General features: G+C 49.5%; 1 long non-coding RNA gene across 1 annotated transcript in view; it reads right to left on the bottom strand.

Moving 5' to 3' along the window:
* LOC146823056 (uncharacterized) overlaps positions 1-18,408 on the bottom strand; it is a 105,900-nt gene that overhangs the window by 24,864 nt on the left and 62,628 nt on the right. The window contains exon 2 of the long non-coding RNA XR_014962130.1: positions 5,283-5,367. This is a non-coding gene — a long non-coding RNA (uncharacterized LOC146823056). The remainder of the gene's footprint in view (positions 1-5,282; positions 5,368-18,408) is intronic.

Below are 18,408 nucleotides of genomic sequence, written 5' to 3'. Positions count from 1 at the left end.
GTGCGGCACGACAACTCCTGAATATTCCTAGCCGACAGTAATCAGGGGCTGCCTTGGCCGCCCTTCACTGGCTGCCCATTCAGCAGAGAGTGCAGTTCAAGGCTCCCTGCATTTCACATAAGGTACTGTTAGGTTCCGGCCCACCTATCATAAGCTCCCTCATTTCCTCTCACTATCCTAAGAGAGCCTTGCGATCAGGCAATAAACAGATGGCAGCTGTACCTAGAATTAGGAAAGCACGCACAGGGGGTTGCCTTTTTTCATATAACGCAGCAAGGCTTTGGAACTCCCTCCCCCTTGCCATTCGATGTGAAACCAACCATCTGGTCTTCCGGATATGTATAAAAACCATCCTGTTTCCATAAATCGATATCTAGTTCATGAACATTGGCTTCTAGCGCTGGGATGCCTTTGGTAACCATGCACTTTACAAATGTTTTACAATTACAATTACTATGCCCAGGTATCAGCCATAATATTAGCTAATATTAAAGGGGAAGCAGCTTCAGTGGCTATATGCTAACGCCTAAGGGAGTTCAGTCCTTTAGAACAGGAACACGAACTACCGAAAATAATAGAAACTGCATATGCAGAATTAGGCAGAGACAGTTTGGGTGGGAAAGCTTTAAAACCTCAACTGATGGGCAGTCCTGAATAGGACACTTCCAAGAAGACACCTGCTTCGACTAAGAAGAAGTGTGACAATAAAAAACAACAAAACTTTAAAGGGAACAGATCTCAGTCTAGAGGTAGATCTCCTCCACAGGAACCCTCCAAAAAGAGGTATAACCTTAGGAATAAGGGTAACATTAGGAAACCTGAAAGGTATCAGAATACTGATACATGTTCCTCTTGTTCCTTTCAGGGTTCCTCAAAAAACTCAGAGAGGGAAGGACGGTCAGACAGACAAGAAGAGCGTAAAAGTCCAGAGACAAGCACCACGCTCAGGATGACACTTCTAAAAAAGAAGAGAAACCAAAGCAAAAGCCACAGTTCAAAAAGAAGAAGGTTGCAGACATGCCCAGAATTCTGAGGACTCGACTACTGAACGGGACATGGGCTCTGACGATGCTAGACAGTGCAGCAGAAGTAACAATAGCTTGCCAGAACCTGATGGAATTACTGGTGACAGCGGACTTGAATGATTACATCACAGTAGAAACACCCGATACTAGGGTAAGGGTCCCACATAAGTTATATGAAATAATACTCCAGATGGAGGGGGACAAATGTAGGACAGTTAGAGGTCTCTTTTGGGAGAACCTGATGTTTGGGTATGACATTTTGTTAGCTGGACAAGAGTGACCACCAGCATTCGTCATGGATTCTCCTAAAGGAGAAACGGTAATTCTACCGGCATCTCAGATCATATTCCAGGCACTTGCAACACACATATGCGCAGGAGTGGGCGGTAGCCCAAGCACCTGCATTATACAAAAACATGTTGGATGGGATGAGGATTCAACCCACCACATTATTCCTTTAAAAAATACTGACTGACCTTTTACCTAGATACTACACTGCAGTCAGAACGCGGGTTTTTCCTAGTTCGAATCTCATACATTATGCATGAGGCTTCTTGGAAGCACAGCATGACTAACAGCAGGACTGACATCTCCTGTATAATATCTCTGGATAAAGTTCAGGCCCGACGTCGTCCTTTAGGGCGACACTGTAACACAGCAAGGTAAGACCCCTGGGGAGACCTATGGGTATATATACACATCATGTCTTGCTGAGAAAGACAGAGGAGACCGAGACTTCCAGGCTGACACACTTACCAGAGACGCTGAGGTTCCTGCATGCAGATGCTCCAGCTAGCAGTGGCCTAACATCCCTCATGGGGTGTCAAACTCGAGACCAGGACGGGGTCCCATATTCTCTCATTGTCAGGTAATGGGGTTGACTAGATCCTAGAGAGATTCTTGGCATAGCACCTACACAGACTCTAGGTACATTTAGATACACTTAGGTACATCTAGTTAGTTGGAGTACGAACCTTTTATCTTGTGTTTTATATACTAGTATGTATTCATGATTATCGCAAGATGGTAGAGCTATACCATCCATTTACTTTCTTAGTGCTGCTAATCATAAATCTCTGCTACTGTCGAATGGTTGTTGCAGCTCATCTATTCTACACTAGAATAACAACTGCTCAATAAATTCTTATTGAAACACCCAGCCTGTTTATTCTGTGTATCTCTGAGAACCTAAGTGAGCACGAGTGACTGAGCGAAAAGTAGTACATTGTGTCTACGATTCTGAGGGATCAGGGTTGTCATGATCTGAGGTTGCCAGGAACTATTCTCTCCCCGAAAAGAGGAGATTATAGTGGCACTGTGAGCTAGTTGATACAGACAGGCTAATGTAGCCAGTGGGTGTGCACAGAATCAGTCTGCCACCAATCCCACAGTTTGTTATCCAAACGCGCAGATCCTGTATAAGGTATATAGGAACTACACGACAACACTGTAGAGGATGGGCCAATGGGACAGCCCACATGAGTGACGGCATCTATCCTGTGTACAATGTGCACATGAGCATCAAAGTAGCCTGCTCCAGTGCCACAGTACGTTTGTTTGTTAATAAATATATTATTTTTTAATTTCATAAACTCTGATATAATTCATTTTTCATTTTTCCAGGGCTGCACAGTCGTATAATTCCAGTGGCTCTGGGCATAATATACAGAATCTCTATTTGATACACCAAATTTTGCATGTTGTCCACCCGTAGCTTTTACCCTGATACATTTGGGCGAGTTTGAACTGGTGGAAACTATCAGGGAAAAGCACTGGCATGTGACAATTATGACACAACTTTAAATTCTGAACCCTGTGCAATGTTTTTATTTTTTTGGCACAGGGGTTGAAATTTAGCCTTGAATGTGTAATCAAGAGCTTATAATATTTATAGGGCTGCAGGTACAGTTTCTGTGTGCATCGGAGAATTTGCCACTAGGTGGCGCACCAGAGACGGAAAAGGAGTATTGTCTGGGATCGCGGATTTACTATCGGGTAGTGTCAGGAAGTCTTGATTTCATTACAGGCAGTGAACACGTTTTATGCCTTCTTTTATTGCCTTAGTTTAAAAAGCATCCCGAGGAAGTGGGCAATTAAACAATGTAAATCCATCATTTAGAGGGCACAGGCCTCTAAAATACTCGAGTGTGAGTAGCTAATCATGTTGCTTTTGTAAGAAAGTCAATGACGCATGAGGAATCCTGGCAACAGCGAAAAGACCATCAACGTTGCCACTACGAACATAAACAAGCAATGGTAAATGCATCAGATTTCGCCTATGGGATTAATAATAAGAGGTGTGTGGGCAATGTATGCGTGCAGGGAGAATGGTGTGAAAGAGCCTGAATGCATGGTGACTGAATTGTGTGTTCAGTGCAGGATGAGAAGTGGGCGAGTGTACAGGGTGATAGATTTTAGCTTGTTTAAGGTAAGAGTTGTGTGAGTATAGGGTGAGCGGTATGTCAATAGAATAAGTGCAGGATAAGCGGTTTGAGCTGAGCGTGAGATGTGTGGGTTTGAGGGGGAGAGGAATGTGAGTGCTGGGTGAGAGGTAGGTCAGTGGCTCCTCTCCCCATCTATCCAGCACAGGATGGCAGCTTCCTATCAGCCAAACAAGACAGCTGTCTACAGGAGGTCCCAGGTGACTGAGCAGGTTAGCCTGCTCTGGGAGGACAGACAGATGGAAAGACAGTAAGAGAGAGAGAGACAGGATCAAAGACAGGGACAGCGTTTACTAAATTATGCAAACCCAGGGCAGTCGGAATGTGTAATTTCATCATAACAGCAATATTACGTCAAAGGCACACTGATTACACACCTAAAGGAAACATCACACGAGATATCCTTAAAAAAAAAAAAGAAATAAGCCAATATATACGTAAACGTGTAAATTAATTCATTTGCTAATACAAGACAAAAACATATTAAAACCTGCATTAATATTAATAGACCTAACTAACTGCCAGATCGGATACTGGATTTTAGCAACAGAACAGCCATATCAAAAATAATCAACATATTCGGTTAACCTTCTTCTTCGGCTCCAAATGAAGACATTGCAAACCATAAGCATTTTAAAATAAAATGTTTGGCAGCAATGTGCAAAGATGCTTGAAGCAGCCATTGTATACAAGAGAATGAACACAGATGAAACAGGCCACAAAATGACAGACTGCAGGAGACATTTAAACCTCTGTTAGTAAGTCGCTCGCCACAAAGACAGCATGTGAGAAAAAAAAAAAGTATTCAGCTGCAACAGTGCGTCATTGGTCTGGTGAACTGAATAGCTGGACTGCCCATGCTTGGATATAGGAGGTATGCGCTTTTAACATAAAAGATAGCTAAAAGGTAGCCCAAATATACCTCATTTTTTTTAAGAACAAAAAAAAAACCTCCTTATGAATGAAATTGGTGCAGTTTTACAAAAATAGCAAGCTTTCACGTAAATAGGATAAATAGGATAACAGGAATTCGTAAAAGACATTTGGAAAATAAAACAAATTATACAGCTTTTAAAAACATTGTCCAGACTCTACTCTTTTACCTGCTCCAAATTAAAAGTTATCACTTACATTTAATAAGGTAACCCAACGTTATCCTGTTGGAGGGGTAGGCCTCACAGTAGTGAAAAATTAATCTAGGAGTTTTTAACTATCAGGACATGTAAAACTTAAAAGTACATGTCCAACTTTTAAATACAATGCACCCTGCCCTGTGTGCTGTTTAGTGCCTACCCTAGGGGTGACCTATGTGTATTCAGAGGGGAGGTTTAGGCCTGACTAAAGGATTATTTTACAGGTCAAAATGGCAGCTTTAAACTACAAACAGAGGTTTTAATGCCAGGTTTGAGACACGTTTAAAAGGCTACGTAAGTGGATGGCAGAATGATAGCTGCAGGTCCACTAGTAGCATTCAATTTACAGGCCCGGATTACATGTAGTACCAATTTAGTAGGGACTTGCAAGTCAATTAATGCACCAATTGGCTGTAAGCCAATTTCACCATGTTTATAGAAGAGTGTGCAAGCACTTTAGCACTGATTAGTGGTGGTAAGGTGTGCAGAGTCTTAAGGTCAACAAAAACGAATTCAGCCAAATTAAGAGGAGTAAGGCAAAAGGTTTGGGAAAAGATCACCTTAAGCCAGCCAGGTCTAAAAGCCGACATGTGCTCCCTTGCTCCAGTCACAACATCACCACTTTCCTGGGCCAGGGAAGCTTTAAAGGTACGTGTTATCACTGTGTTGGAAATGCAGCTTACCGGAGTTCCATGTTCCGCTCGCATCCGCATATTTCCGCTTCTCTCTGCCAGATCACCACACCATCAGTCTTGATTTCCTTGTCCCCTGCTGATAAAGAGCCTTTAAAACTGGCGCCTGTGTTTCTCAGGCTGATCACATATCAAACAGGCACAGTTTCATCGCTCCTGCTTCCCTCAATAATGCTGCAGCAGTTAACTCCGCCTCCTCGGCTCAATGTATTGAATTTCTACTGATAAAGCAATAAATTCCTTTCAGGTGATGCCAAAGTTGTGTGCATCATTTCATTTAAAATATTAATTTACCCAACAGTGCTGCTCTCTGTAGCGCGGCGGGTCTGTGTCACAGTTAGTGATATTAGCATGTAATAACGGACACAGGACCACCCTTCACTTTTCGTGGCCGGAAGACCCCGAGCGGTCTCCCACCTCCTTTATTTATACCCTCGGGACGAGCCCGCCCCGAGGGGTGCATGAATGCGTGTGAGAGTGCAACATTGTCGGGGAGAGCCCGGATGGCTCTCTACATCCCTCCTTTCTTTCAGTTCAGGACCATCAAGTTCTCCCCGGTCATGGGGAAGTATATACAAAGTCCTTCAGCCTCTGACTCGGGACCGGGTTCGGCCGGAGACCATACTTCTGGCTCCGGACACAAGGCTCAGGGAAAATGCCCAACGGGACACTCCTGGACGCCTCGGCGGCAGGGTCCTGGCAGGTTGGCCGTACATTATCAGCGTAGCCCTGACTGACTCCATGAGGGGTGATCGGTGAGGTGATCCTCTCACTGGGAGACACAGGGGAGGAGAGGTTCAAAGGTGATCCTTGATAGCCGGACCCATCTTGGTCCGTATCCGCCTCCGAGATCTTCTTGAAGCTCGACACGTTCCTTGTGATGGATTGCTGTCCCCTTTTAGTCGTGACCATGGTCCACACCTCGGGCTCATAGGGGGTCCGAAACTTCCACCTGGGGTGTCGGTCCTTGATCACCACGCGATCTCCCACTCTCAGCTGCGGTTCTTGGGCCCTTCGGGCCTCACTGGCCTTCTGATTGGTTGTTTTTCTCCATGCTTGGATGGCTGCGTCATCCCGCTCAGTAGGTACCCACACCGGATCTGACGGAATACTGTCCCGTGGGACTCCCTTGAATAGAAGGTGGGCCGGAGCACACTTGGTGGTGCTGTGTGGAGTCTGGCGGTATGCACCGAGGAACTGACCAAGAGCTGCTTCCGGATCTTCTCCATTCTCCACGGCGATGCGCAGCGCTCGGTTAATTGTTCTCATTAGCCGTTCCACTTTCCCGTTTGCTTGGGGCCATAGTGGGGTAATCTTCCTGTGGCGTACAGCTAGACATTCGAGGTATTCTTGGAATTCTTGCCCCTGGAAAGGGGGTCCGTTGTCCGACCTGACCTCCTCGGGCAACCCCATCATTGCAACCATCTTCACATGGGTGAACGCTGTCGACGCTATCAGTTCAACAATAAGGAATTTCGAGAACGAGTCGACCATGACCAGCATGTGACGACCGTCTGGAAAACTCCCAAAGTCTACGCTGAGATGCGTCCACGGAGTCCTGCTCGATTCTTCTGTGATTACTGGGGCTGGCGGGTCCCCTCCGGTGATGGTACAGGCGTGGCATTGTCGGACCATCTCCTCTACTTTGGTGTCCATCGCCGGGAACCAGACTTTGCCGCGCAGCCTGGCTTTGGCCATCCCTTGATGGCCCACGTGTGCCAGTGCAAGGACTCTTCTCTGTAGGCTTTCCAGAAACACTATGAGGTGTCCCCTCAAGATGACTCCTTCTTCACCCACACTGAGTTCGCTCCGGACGTGCCACAACTGTTGGCGAGCATGGCTGATCACTTGCCGTAGGGCACGGGCTCCATCCATGAAATGGGCCCATCCATTATTCTCCAGTGCTCTTCGAACGCGAGAGAGTGGGGTCCTCTAGAGTTGCTCGACCCATTTCTTCCAGCGTCATGGCCCTGGGACATGCCCCTTGCAACACCATGTTGACGAACGCTTCAGTGCTGCAGGTGTCCCCCGATGGGGCAGATGTCACCGCAGACTCCGGGTGACGGGACAAATAGTCCGCTGAGTTGTGAGCCCCAGGACGGTAGATTACTTTGAAGTTGTATGCTTGCAACTGCACCGCCCATCTTTCGATCCTCGGTAGCGCTAACCTGGATGAGCCAGCAAACAGTGGGAGCAGCGATTTGTGGTCCGTCACGACATGAAATTCTTGTCCACACAGATACAGGTGGAAATGTTGACAGGCCCATTTGATGGCCAGCGCCTCCCTTTCGATCTGGGCATACCTCGTCTCGGTGTCCGTGAGAGCTTTGCTGGTGTATGCGATGGGTTTCCACACTTCTGGGCCATGTTCCTGCAGGAGGACCACCCCTAGGCCCACCGGGTTGGCATCAACGACCAGTTCTGTTCGCCGTCTGGGGTGGAAGTACGCCATGACCATCTTGTCTAGTAGTCCTGTTTTGATGTCTTGGAACGCTTTGTTGGCAGCTGGCGTTCATTCCCACTTGTGGTCGTGACGCGTGAAGGCGCGTAGTGGCTCCGATGTGGCTTCAAGATTGGGGATGAACCGTCCACAGTAGGTGGCCATGCCGAGGAAGCTCCTCACTTCGGTGGGAATTTGAGGTGTGCTGGCCGCCCTGATGGCTTCAGCCTTCTTCGGGTCTACCAGGAGTCCTTCAAGAGTGAACATATACCCAACGAAGTCTACGCTTTCTTGATAAAAGGAGCACTTGGATTGGTGTAGAGTCAGTCCACATCCGCCAGCCTCTTGAGCGTGGCCCGTAGGTGCGAGTGATGTTCCTCGAGCGATGTGGAGAACACAAGGATATCGTCACTGAGGTTAAACACCCCTTGCAGCCCTCGGCGGCTGATGATACTCCGAAGCTGAGCCTTTTGTACCTCCGGAGGCCAACATGGGTTGAAAAAAGTGGTGATGTACCGGCTTTCCGGTTCCAGTTCCAGCTGGTGGTAGCAGGCATTCAGGTCCAGCTTAGAGAACCACTTCGCCCCGTTAATGTCTGCCACAATGTCGTCCATCGTGGGGGTGATGTGACGTTCCCTCTTCACCGCTGTGTTGGGCAGTCGCATGTCGACACAGAGTCTGATGGCCCCCGGTTGTTTGGGCTTGGGCGCCACGACCAGCGGGGACACCCAGGGAGTGGGGCCCGAGACCTTCTCAATTACGTCCAGCTCTTCGAGCTTTCGCAGCTCCTCCTCCACTTGCGGGCGTAAGTTGAAGGGCACCTCCGGTGTCTGAGAGCTACCGGCCGTACTGAGGGGGTCTATGTGGAGCTTGAACCTCTTGCCCTCGAGTTTCCCCAGGCCGGTGAAGAGTGCTGGGAATTCCTTCAGTATTGCCTCCGCATGCGAGTCGTGGACCTGGTTGGCGAAGAAGACAAGTCCTAAATCCTCTGCGGTGTGGCAGCTGAGTAGAGTTCCCTTCTTGCCTTCGGTGACATGGAACTGTGCCTCGGTAGACTAGCTCCCACTAGCGATAGTGGCTCGAATGACACCACGGAGAGGGAGAGGATCCGTGCCTCCATACGTGTATATTCGCGCCGTGGACGGTGCAAGGGGGGGGGTCACGGTGACAGACGGTCATACTGATCGGAGTCCATCACATTGACAGATGCAACGGTGCCAATGAGGGTGTGTACCTCCGTGCCCCCAACTGAAACTGATTTGAAAAACAATAGGTCCTTCAAAAACAATTCAACAAAAGAGAAATATAGACCAGAATCGGCTCTATATTATTATACAATGCCCAGCCGGACATTGAAGTTTAATGATCCAAAGAAAGGATAATATAAGCATACGTGTGAATATTGAGTGGAGCACAGTCCTGCGTCCTTCAACACTTAACACAATTACATACAGTGACACAAAAGAACGACATTTATCAGGCTGAAAAGAGAAGCTTATTGCCGATAGCAATTACAAAGGCAAGCTTTCAGGGCGGTACAATGACATGCACAATTTTTAACATATGTGTTTAACATGCATGTTTGTACATAGGGTCGACGACGTTTCGATCTATCTAAGCAATACATAGATCATCATCAGGACTAGAGATAACCAAGCCTGAGAATACAATTCCTGTAAAAAGATGAAGAAGGAAAAGAAAAGAAAACATACATTAAAAACATCCTATAGATAATGAATTTACTCAATAATGACAGTGGTCATGCACAACATAACCTGAACGAATCATGATCCAGAGTGAGCTATTGTGATGGCGAAGGAATAAAGGAGAAGGTGATTAAGGTAGAATTTCAATAGTGAAAAAACCTGAATGACAAGGTGACATGGCGTGAGAACAAAAAGCGAATGGAAGGAGAATGTACGGTGTGCGATAACCGGCGTGAACAGTTAGCAGGAAAAATAGCCGTGATTATGAATTGAGCCACAGTAACACTAGGTGCGCGTAATTATAATCAGGGAGATGTGAACTGGTGACATAATTGGCGATGGCGATTGGCGGGATTAGCGTGAACCCGATATGGGACGTGAGGTAACCCGGTGGGGGTCGAGGCAATTGAGCAGGAGTCAAAAAACTAACCTCGGTAGTAGGCGCACAGAATCGTCGCTAACAATTGAGCGGGACCCAGATAGGGTTGTGGTAAGGAGGGCAACCAGCCAGGGACCGGATAATCATTGGCGGGCAACCGCTGGAACTACGGGGAAAAACCAGGTGTAAGGGAAAGGGATTTGAAACAAGGATGAGGGGAACCAATTTTGGGAAGAGACTCACCACTTGTTCGTACCAGGGACGGAGCTGCAAGGATAATTGGCTTCCGTGTAGGGCGGTATGGATATCCAAGATACGCCTATGAGAGAACGAAGAGGGGGAGTCAGGGGGGGAGGGGGGCCGAAGAACGGGAATCGGGAGATGGGACAAGTTCTTAACAGAAATATAGTAGCTGCACGATCGTAGCTGCACGATCTATGCGACTATACATTGGAAGGTAAAACTTTCTCTTTTGGCAGCACTGTTATCAAATCTAATGGTTTCTCGAACTGTAACACATGCAACGTGATTTACTTGATCCAATGTCCATGCAACAAGAACTACATTGGTCAGACAACTCAGAAGATCAAAACAAGAATCGGCCAGCATCGCAGCAGGATTCGCTGTAATGTCCCAAATGCACCATTAGTGGAACATTTCAAACTGGCCAACCATCAAGACAATGAGATCAAATGGACAGTCCTACGAACCATCAAGCTGCCTCCAAGAGGTGGGGATTTGGCTCAAATCCTCAATAAAGAAGAGTTGAAACTCATTATTTTTCTGGATACTATCCGTAACGGTCTTAATAGAAATGAGGACTGGCTTGCCCTTATTTAAAGAATCAAGGTCCTTTATTCCGATAATTGCCTAATTTCTCGTTCTGTCTTAAAAGAATTAATTCTTTATTATCCTGTCAACCTATTTGACCTGTTGCTGATTATTGTTTTTCTTGTTTCCTCTTATCCTTTCCCTATCATTCCTTGTTAACTACACTGACCCAATATGGCCGACAATATTCCGTCACGCCTGCCTATAGTTACACACATTGCACGTTCTGTCACATGACACGGTCGCTGCCGGTCACGTGTCTCTCCCTTGTTGGTTCAAGTAACTGAGTCCCCTCTCCGTTTTCACCCTGCGATCGTGCAGCTACTATATTTCGGTTAAGAACTTGTCCCATCTCCCGATTCCCGTTCTTCGGCCCCCCTCCCCCCCGACTCCCCCTCTTCGTTCTCTCATAGGCTTATCTTGGATATCCATACCGCCCTACACCGAAGCCAATTATCCTTGCAGCTCCGTCCCTGGTACGAACAAGTGGTGAGTCTCTTCCCAAAATTGGTTCCCCTCATCCTTGTTTCAAATCCCTTTCACTTACACCTGGTTTTTCCCCGTAGTTCCAGCGGTTGCCCGCCAATGATTATCCGGTCCCTGGCTGGTTGCCCTCCTTACCACAACCCTATCTGGGTCCCTCTCAATTGTTAGCGACGATTCTGTGCGCCTACTACCGAGGTTAGTTTTTGGACTCCTGCTCAATTGCCTCGACCCCCACCGGGTTACCTCACGTCCCATATCGGGTTCACGCTAATCCCGCCAATCGCCATCGCCAATTATGTCACCAGTTCACATCTCCCTGGTTATAATTACGCGCACCTAGTGTTACTGTGGCTCAATTCATAATCACGGCTATTTTTCCTGCTAACTGTTCACGCCGGTTATCGCACACCGTACATTCTCCTTCCATTCGCTTTTTGTTCTCACGCCATGTCACCTTGTCATTCAGGTTTTTTCACTATTGAAATTCTACCTTAATCACCTTCTCCTTTATTCCTTCGCCATCACAATAGCTCACTCTGGATCAGGATTCGTTCAGGTTATGTTGTGCATGACCACTGTCATTATTGAGTAAATTCATTATCTATAGGATGTTTTTAATGTATGTTTTCTTCTCTTTTCCTTCTTCATCTTTTTACAGGAATTGTATTCTCAGGCTTGGTTATCTCTAGTCCTGATGATGATCTAGGTTTTGCTTAGATAGATCGAAACGTCGTCGACCCTATGTACAAACATGCATGTTAAACACATATGTTAAAAATTGTGCATGTCATTGTACCGCCCTGAAAGCTTGCCTTTGTAATTGCTATCGGCAATAAGCTTCTCTTTTCAGCCTGATAAATGTCGTTCTTTTGTGTCACTGTATGTAATTGTGTTAAGTGTTGAAGGACGCAGGACTGTGCTCCACTCAATATTCACACGTATGCTTATATTATCCTTTCTTTGGATCATTAAACTTCAATGTCCGGCTGGGCATTGTATAATAATATAGAGCAGATTCTGGTCTATATTTCTCTTTTGTTGAATTGGTTTTGAAGGACCTATTGTTTTTCAAATTAGTAAGTACCCTAGGTCCTTCCTACCTTACGGGTTTCCCCTTGTTAAGTATAAATATACCCAACTGAAACTGAGCACATGGGAGGGGGGTCTTCTCCAGGAGCCTGTCCGGCTGACATACGACACTACGAACACATTGTCAGGGCGCGGTTTCCAGACAGGAGATATCCAAACCTCGGGAGTGAAGATATTTCTCAACTCTCCCCCCAGGGCACCACCAGACTCGAATGTACCCCGAAACCTGGTCAACTACCCCACTGGGAGAGAAGAGACCGCGTAGGACCACCAGGCGTAGAGGAGGAGTGGTAAGTATTCAAGGGTTTCAGGAGTGAGGCTTCCCTACACACAGAGAGAAAGGAACATCAGGTAAGTGAGGGTATACCTTAGGGAAACGATTGTGTACCCTCCCCCGCTAGTTATCCTTATAGCCCCTGTACTAAATACCCCTCCCAGGCTGTGTGCTCTCTCAGACTCACCGTTGAGTTGTAGTACGAAGGGGTGCCTCAGCAGAACAGGAAAATGGCCTGGACTCGAGGGTGAATAATCCAGGACGTTGATAGCAGGGTCTGTGCCGTCTACTCTCTAGACAGAGTATTCAAAGGTTACAGTAAAGTTCGCCATGCGAGCCTCTCACGCACCATGAAGGGAACAGGTAATCCCCAAGTTCAAAAAGAGAAGGGATTGGAGGGAACACCAGACACTCGACCGTGCAGATCTTCGAATATTCTCCAAAGCAGGGAACGTGGAAAGACGGGTCCAGTAACGAAAATGATGGGAAACTGAATGTTGTTCGATAGAAGTCAAGCCAGGCCACCTCAGGGGAACTAGAACACGGAGGGTCATTCAAAGTCCCGGAGATGACCCTATTCGGAAAGCCGAGGGTTCGCGGCAATGAGGACTGAACTTTGCATGGGATGCGGGTGAAACACCCGAATACTGCGAGCGTGCGGCACTCACGAGCCTCGGGGAATTAACGCAGTCTATACGCTGTTGCCGCGGGAGAACGGCACACACAAAAGTGCATCAGGGAGAAGGCGGAAATGGGAATTTACGGGCACGGAAAAGACAGGAACAAAGCAGGAAGGTAGCAACGCGCTACCCGACGAAGCTCAACTGCCGGCAGATTACCGACACACAGCTGAGGGAGGCGTGGTCCATCCAAAGGAGGGATTGTCAAGCACCTGTACCAAGTAGAGTGACGCTATATAACCGCCTCTCTGATCATGTGATATCTGTGAGTGCACACAACCTCCTCCCCCTTCCCACTGCCTTCTGGGTCATGTAGTGTTCTGACTAAAACGGGACCTGGGACTGGTTCTAAGGTGTAACACACATCATCGTCTTCATCCTCGTATACCGGGTGTCGTGCCTGTGGCTGGTCTTCCATTATTGGCGGCGGGTCAGCGAGAGAGAAATCTGGCGAACCTGTGGTGGCCCGAACCTGGGTCTTGACGATGGCTGCCGGAACCGCCCGCCGCGGCACACTCTGGCATAGTGGTATAGCCTTCCACAGCGGTAGCATGTTTTTCCTTGCACCCCGCAGACGGCTGTTGCCGGGTGATCTTCGCAACAGTACCCACACGACCCACCTGGCGGTGGTTTGGATGCCTGGCGAGGCGCTGCGGGACGCCTCTGGATGGCCTCCACCTTTTCTTCTTTGATGTGCGGGGCCCTAGGTACCGACCCCATGGCAACCGGAGTGTGTAAGGCTGCTTCCATCCCTTCTGCCCGGGCGTCCGATAGTTCATGGGAGCGGGCTAGGACCAGGATCTCGTCCAGCGAGATTCCGGGCTGTCGGAGGATCAGCTCTTGCAGGAGCTTTGAGCGGCAGCCTAAGATGATCTGGTCCTGGATTTCCTCCCTCTGGTCTGCGAATGGGCACGTGCTAGCCAGCAGGCGTAGCCGCGCATAGAACATGTCGACCGATTCGGTTTCGGTCTGCCACGCCCTCCGGAACTTGAATTTTTTGAAACCGGGGTTAAGCTGTGGGTCGAAGTGTCTGTTGAGCGCGGCGACCGCCGCATCGTAGTCGTCCTCATTCCCTGTGTTGGGGAGCGTTTCGAACAGGTTGTAAATCTCTGCTCCCTCCGAAGTAGATAAGGAGTGATCGTTTTACTGTTCCATCGGTTTCATGTGTCCCTTTGAAATAATGATTCAGCCGACCTACCCAAGCCTTCTATCTTGGCGCAGTAGTGGCGGGATCCGAAGCCTCGCTGAACGGGGGTAGCGGTGCGACTGCGGTGTGGGTGACCACTGGTGGTGGTGGGTTGGCACAGGCGACTGGGTTGCGCCCTCCATCTTGCTGGGCAGCTGCGTCTGCGGTAGGTGCGGTGCTCATCGCAGCCAGGCAGGGGCGCGCCGGTGCAAGGGCGCGGCTTGTGCATTAGCGTGTAGCTCTGGGGCGTGTGCTCTGTCCTTACGCTTGGTCGAGGACGCCCCCATGGCGTAGTCCTGCAGGTGATGCCTACGGCCCCCGATTAGCCTCCACTGCACTGTGGATGAAGGCTAACGAAGTATGTTCGAGATGGGCCAAGGCGCGTGTTGCGCGTAGTAGTTCTCCAGTGCTTGCGTGTCTGGTCGTGTCACTTGGATGCTGCCAATGCTTGTTGACACTGAGCCCACGTTCGTGTTTCTGGGATGACCTTCTCCCCCTTTATTCTCCTCATTAAGTCCCTTTTCTCCTTCCTTTATTCTTTCTTTTTTTTTTTTTTTTTCGGGCAGCAGAGAGGGCAGCCCTGGTGAGGCCCCCACAGCACACCGGCCGACGTGGATCAGGAGCGGGCGCCAGGCAGAGCAGGAGCGGGGACACCACACAGTGAAAGCGCTGCAGCACGGGGCTACTCCACTTACCCCACACAGCGCGCAGAAGCGCCGCCAGCTGAACGCGCTCCAGTTGCTGAGGGAGACGCGTGGGTGGGCGCAGCGCTGACGGGCAGAGAAGCACGGGGAACAGAAGGCGGGACCGCCGCGCAGTCTATGCGACCTGAATGGAGCGGTGCGGGTGGGCTCCGCGAGCTCCAGGAAGCGAGCAGGTAGGCAGCGGGAGAGTGAGCACCGCGGGTGGGCTCCGCACATTCTCTGGAGGGAGCCACAAGGGACCGGAAGGCACGCGTGAGAGCGCGACCGGCCTCGCCGCCAATGTAGCGCGGCGGGGCCTGTGTCGCAGTTAGTGATATTAGCATGTAATAACGGACACAGGACCACCCTTCACTTCTCGTGGCCGGAAGACCCCGAGTGGTCTTCTACCTCCTTTATTTATACCCTCGGGACGAGCCCGCCCCGAGGGGTGCATGAATGCGTGTGAGAGTGCAACATTGTCGGGGAGAGCCCGGATGGCTCTCTACACTCTCCTCTATCCCTGTTTGCAAACATGTTTGCTAATTGATGTTAGACTTTCAGGGAAGGATAACAAAACATTTTTGGTGGGTGCTATTACATGTCCTTGGTGATAAGTAAGGCAGAGCTTGGTGGAATCACCTTCTACCACTTTACTGTAAAAGCTGATTTGGGGAGTTGCTGATGGGTGACCAGAATAAGTGTGCATATTTGCTGTGTTGCGTTTTGCTATAGTGTTGATGAGTTATGCTACTGTTGTGTTATTGTGCTGTAGGATTTATGTGCTGTACTATGTTGTGTTCTATTCTGACTGTTTTGCTACGCTATGTTGTACTGTTCTATATTTTTTTTAATATACCTGTTTCTTTCTTTGTGTTCAAAATGTAACAAACAATATAGCAGAAAGGCAGTGAGGGGGGAGGAGCCAAGATGGCGACCGGGATGGCAGCGTAGATTCCCGGCTCCGTGAACCTCCGCATCCCGCACGGATATCCTGCATGAGATCCTTCTTCTGCGCTACGAGATCGTGTTCGTAAACGAACGTGGCAACCGATCGTGTGACCCTGAGGTTTCTGACTGCAGTACCGCCGGAGAAATCAGCGATTGAACTTTGCGGCCCGTGCGGTCCCGAAGCCGGGACCTCGAGTGGACGCCTTGGCCGGGCGGCAGTTTAACAACAGCGGCCTGTGGTGACTGGGTGGAGTCGGTCCGCCGGAGTGGTGCTCCCCTCGGCCTGCATTTTGCTGTGGTCGCTCCCCCCCTGCTGAGCGCTGCGGACCGAGGACATGCCCGGGTGTGCAATTCTCGGATTCTGTGGTGTTTGCCCCTGCCTTTGACGGTGAGCTGCCCGGACGCCGTCCCTGGTTCGCCCTGATCCTTGCGGGCTGCTCTCGGCTTTTCGCGGGAGCTGGTCCGTGGCGGAGACGACTATTGCCCGTGACCGCGCAACGGTTGAATCTGTTCCTCCCCCAGGATCCCTGTCTTCAGCGACGTGGACCCTGAGGCGTTGGTCCCGGGGTCCTGGCCCCAATACGAGTCGGGCCTTCCCAGCGGCCATTTTGTCACTATGCAGCCTACCATCCTGTCCGCTGGGACGCAGCGGGACTGGGGGTGTGTGACGGTCGGGAGTGTGGCAGAGCGATTGGAGAAAGCTGCTCTGGGGTACGGCGACCTCCTGGAGGCCCTTGGTGCCTTTCATTACTCCTTGGCTCATGGCGCCGGGGTCCTGGGGAGGAAGCTAGATGGTGTGGTTTCAGCGTTGGGACAGTGGCGGCATGCTGGTCCACAAGTACACAGTGGCTTTCCACACTGCACACAGGAGGAAGATGTTGCGGCCCCCCCCGCGATTAGTGTACAGCCGGACACTCCGGACAGTATGCTACCGTGTGGTCGGCTAACTGTGGGCTTGATCTGCTCCGGAGGTATTGGACCTGAGCGGAAGATGGTGGCCTTGTCCCGTGCGCGGTCTCCGGCGGTCCAGGGACGATTCCAGCAACGTGTGTCTCATTGGACTGCTTCAGCCTGTCTGGACCTTGTGTGCAGTGCAGATCCTGGAGCAGCACTGGAAAAGACGCCCCCCCACGAAGCGGTCCGTGCTGATGCTCTGAGACTTCCACCCCACCTGTGTGCGTCGCTTCCCGACTGTTTTTGGACACTCCTGTACCTTGGGACACCGGACATGGTGCTGGGTCGAGGGGCAGGCATGGGCAGAATCGCAAAGAGCGGTCAAGGCTGAGGCTGATCCTTCGGGAGTGGTCACCTAGTAGACAGGCGGACTCATGGTTGCGTGCTCTCATGGTTATTCGCATAGTTGGTGCATAATGCTCCCCACTCCCCCCCTCCTTTTTTGATATGATCAACTTGGTGCTGCTAATTGTTTGCTGTGGGGAGACTTCACCGTGCGGGAGGGAGAAGCCGGGGGTATGTTTTGAAGGCCCTCCTCCAGTTTATTACATTCCTTCCGCCCCCCCGTCTGGGGGGGCTCTTTCTTACTCCTTTTTTCCCTGTCTCTTCTATATTTCGGGTCTAGTTCCAGGGCGACAGGCACACTGCTGGGGGGTGGGGCCATACTCATTCGCAGAGGTGCAGGGTGGGGGGATGGGGGAGGGGACTCTTTAGTCTTTATCTCTTTTTCCATGGCCTCCTTTTTCTTCTCTGTTTCTTTTTGCTTGTTTTTCTGGGATCAGCGCGGTACACCTCTCTTATTGTGAATCGCTTGCTCTTAATGTGTGCCACAGTTTCCGGGGGGTTCGCTGGGCTTTAGGTACGGGGACCTGTAGGCGCAACTATCTTTGATATTTCTCCCCATCCGTACTTTCCCGTGTCTGCGCCATTGATTCAATGTATTGCTGCTTGCTGCTTGCGTCTCTTATCCTTGCCCCTTATCGCTGTTGGGAAACTGTTTGGCACCTGATCCTATTGTTTTGTTTTATTATAAAATGAAAAACCCTTTCTCTCCTGGTGTCCTACCTGAGCGGCTCATTGGCCGGACTATACTGTATTGTGGACTTTGCTCTCCGAGGTGCCGCCTGTGTTTACATGTGCTTTTATTGTTCTATTGCTTAGCGGCCGGCCCCGGGGGGTTGTAGGCCCATACGTGTAAATGATTGAAACGTCAATAAAGGTTTTTCAAAAAAAAAAAAAAAAAAAAAAAAAAAGAAAGGCAGTGAGGGTATCACAATTTACAACATTCCCATACCCATGGTAAAATATCTTGACAAAAACAGAAAGAAGATTTCAGACTCCATCGAGTGTAGATTCCTAAACCAATGGGTCCCACATCTTGTGATGTTTGGGGGCGCAGCCTTTCCACTTGTACATTTCTTTTTTTTTATAAATCTTTTTATTAGCAAAGCTCAAGAGACC

Source organism: Triturus cristatus, chromosome 5_2 (genome assembly GCF_964204655.1).
Source record: "Triturus cristatus chromosome 5_2, aTriCri1.1, whole genome shotgun sequence".
Taxonomy (NCBI): Eukaryota; Metazoa; Chordata; class Amphibia; order Caudata; family Salamandridae; genus Triturus; species Triturus cristatus.
The sequence above is the reverse complement of the archived record's forward strand: the minus strand, read 5'-3'. Positions and strand labels throughout refer to the sequence as shown.